Source organism: Odontomachus brunneus, unplaced genomic scaffold, assembly GCF_010583005.1.
Source record: "Odontomachus brunneus isolate Ranch 3 - 2012 unplaced genomic scaffold, Obru_v1 Obru_scaffold_028, whole genome shotgun sequence".
Lineage (NCBI taxonomy): Eukaryota > Metazoa > Arthropoda > Insecta > Hymenoptera > Formicidae > Odontomachus > Odontomachus brunneus.
Window position 1 is genome coordinate 1407026 of NW_022639478.1, and position 2727 is coordinate 1409752.

General features: G+C 55.2%; 1 protein-coding gene across 13 annotated transcripts in view; it reads left to right on the forward strand.

The window, feature by feature from the left end:
- Window positions 1-320: 320 nt before the first annotated feature.
- Window positions 321-2727, forward strand: part of LOC116842865 (broad-complex core protein) — a 64267-nt gene continuing 61860 nt past the window's right edge. For 2 of the 13 annotated variants that reach the window (XM_032812658.1, XM_032812662.1), the window contains exon 1: window positions 645-2306. The gene's annotated coding sequence lies outside the window, so the exon portion shown is untranslated. Of the gene's footprint in view, window positions 2307-2727 lie in introns of all 13 variants that reach the window. The other 11 variants (XM_032812644.1, XM_032812645.1, XM_032812647.1 and 8 more) reach the window with 11 other exon arrangements.

Below are 2727 nucleotides of genomic sequence, written 5' to 3' on the forward strand. Positions count from 1 at the left end.
AGGAGGAGGAGGAGGAGGAGGCGGCGGCGACGGCGGCGACGGCGATGGGGGGAGGGGGAGCGGAGGGCAAAGCGTCTGGTGGTACGCGGAGGGGTTTCGCGGGGACCCTCGTAACACGGGGGGTAGGGGTTGCCGCCCCTCTCGCGACCTCAGCCCCGCCAACGTGATCGCGAGGAGCGGGGGCCGGGTTACCCCCTCTTTTCGTGCCGCGAGGTTCCTATGAATTTTGCGACACTCAATAAAAAGTGGTTCCACGAGGTTAACATTTCGGTAACTATACCCTCGCCTACCCGGGGCGCGCACGCACGTATCGCACAACGACAACGACGAGCCGAATCGGACGGACGCGCGTATACACATTTACGTGCATCACGTACGCATACGGGCGCATATACTACTCGCTCGCCCGCTGGCGATCGCACTCTCTCCCTCTCGCGCTCCTTCTCTTTTTCGCGTACAGAGCCGCTCTTCGGCGTACATCACGCGGGGCTACGCACGCACACGCGAGGATTCGCACACGCGCGTGCACAGGCGGGCGGCACACGCTCGTGTTAAAAACGAGGGAAGCGAGAGAGGGACAGGAAGAACGGCGCGGAGGGAAGGAGAAAGAAAAAGGGAGAGATAGAGAGAGAAAGAGAGGGGGGAGGGGAGAAAGAGCGAAAGAGAGAGAGAAAGAAAGAGCGACACACGCGAGCACGGGCGCGCGCTCGCGGGCTCTCGGCACGCATACATGCACGTCGCGCGCGCACGCATACCACAGGACTGCCGAAAAAACTGCACGGGAGAGGCGCAGCAAACCGAACCGCGCGCGAATCAAGTGCTTTGGCCAGTCGCGTTCCCAATCACTCTACGACTAGGTAGTCCCCCGGTGTGTCCCAAAGAAGCGGTGAGGAGCAGCTGGGTCCTTCGGTCCTCGACGTGGTCTCTCGGCGCGCAAGATAATACACGCAGGACATTCTAAACGCTCGGACATCGTCAACGCTCTTTCGCACTTTCGTGAGCCTCGATCCTGCGGCGCGTGTTATATTTTGTTTTCTCGATCGATTTCTTTCTTTTTTCTTTTTCCGTTTTCTTCGTTCGCCAACGACCGACGACCGACGATCAACGGCCGACGATCGACGATCGACATAGACAAATTGTACGTTCCCGTGGATTTAGTAATTCGGTGTCTGGCATCGTCGTCGTCGTCGTCGTCGTCGTCATCATCATCATCATCATCATCATCATCATCGTCATCATCATCATCGTCATCAACATCATCATCATCATCGTTGTCGTCGTCGTCGTCGTCGTCGTCGTCGTCGTCGTCGTCTTCGTCGTCGTCGTCGTCGTCGTCGTCGTCGGAAGAAAGGAGAGTGCGTCTTCTGTTTGTTGTATAGCTGAAAGACGACGCTACCGAAGGACAAGGCGGAAAAGCAGTGCGCGTCCATGCGTGTATCGACGGGATCGCGAGTACGCGTTACGGTGATCCAGTTACGCGCGTTCTACGCGAGGGGAAGAGGGAAAGGGAGAAACCTTGAAGAGAAGCGATCCTTCGTCACGGTGTGAGTGGTGTTACGGTATACGCGCGATTAAATCTGGTCCAACGTCACCGTTTTCATCGCAGTTTTCTCGCAATTTTGGAAAACTCTGCGAGGTTGACGAATTTTCGGAGAGTCCCGCCAAAGAGTATTGTTGCACAGAGTGGAAGGGGAGCGGAGAGGAGAGTGCGCCACGTAGATTTCGAGACGCGCGTGCTAAAGAAGTTTGAAAAAGGCGGAGCGCGTTCAAGATTCGTGCAAGATTCTTTGGTTCGACACGTCTTCCGTGTGACTTTGATATCGACGATGAGCCAGAGTGATCTTTGTGAAAGAACGTGAGAACTTGAGTCAAACTCGATTGTTAATGCTCGCCAGTCGGACACGCGACCGTTAACGTTCCATTCATTCATCAAGGACCCTATATGCGATTCGTTCAGTTTCCGTCAACGGAAGAGATTGTAGAGCATACGGTTCGACTCGAAGACGGAAAAACGGGAAAGGAACGTAAGAGTGAAGAGAACAAGAGACTGGCGCATCTCTCGCGGTATTTGGGCGTTGGAAGAATCGCTAGAGGTCAAACAGGAAAAGTTCGTTCTCGACGTGTCATCCTCGTCGTCGTCGTCGTCGTCGTCGTGTTGTCGTCGTCGCCGTCGTCGTCGTCTTCGCCGTCATCGTCATCGTCGTCGTTGTCATCATATCGAGGCATTAGTACCACGGGACTCGGCATCGACAACAAGGACGCCGGGCAAAGGAGGTCCACACTTCACTTCGCGCTTGACGATCAAGGTACGTCCACAGCTGAGACCGGTGGCCTTCGGCCGCCTGTGCGGCTTCCACGGTGTACGCGGTCGCTAGAGACAGAGGAGGAAGTTTTGGGAAGACAGAGATGAAGGGAATGGAATAGAGAGAGAGAAAGAGAGAGAGATGGAGGGAGTGACAGAAACGTGGAGAAGGAGGGGGGACGGATGAGAGAGAAAGAGTAAAAAGTTTCGGGAGGGGGCACTTTTGAAGGGGACGAACGGGGGAAAAATAAAAGAAAAAGATGGATGGAGAGAACGTGCAAGGGTGAGTGTGTGTATGTGTGTATGAGAAAGAGAGAGAAAGAGAGGTAGAGGGAAAGAGAGCACGATAGAGGGGCAGAAGACGAAGGGAAAGAGTGCGAAATAGAGAGAGAGAGAGAGAGAGAGAGAGAGGGGGGGGGGGGGGG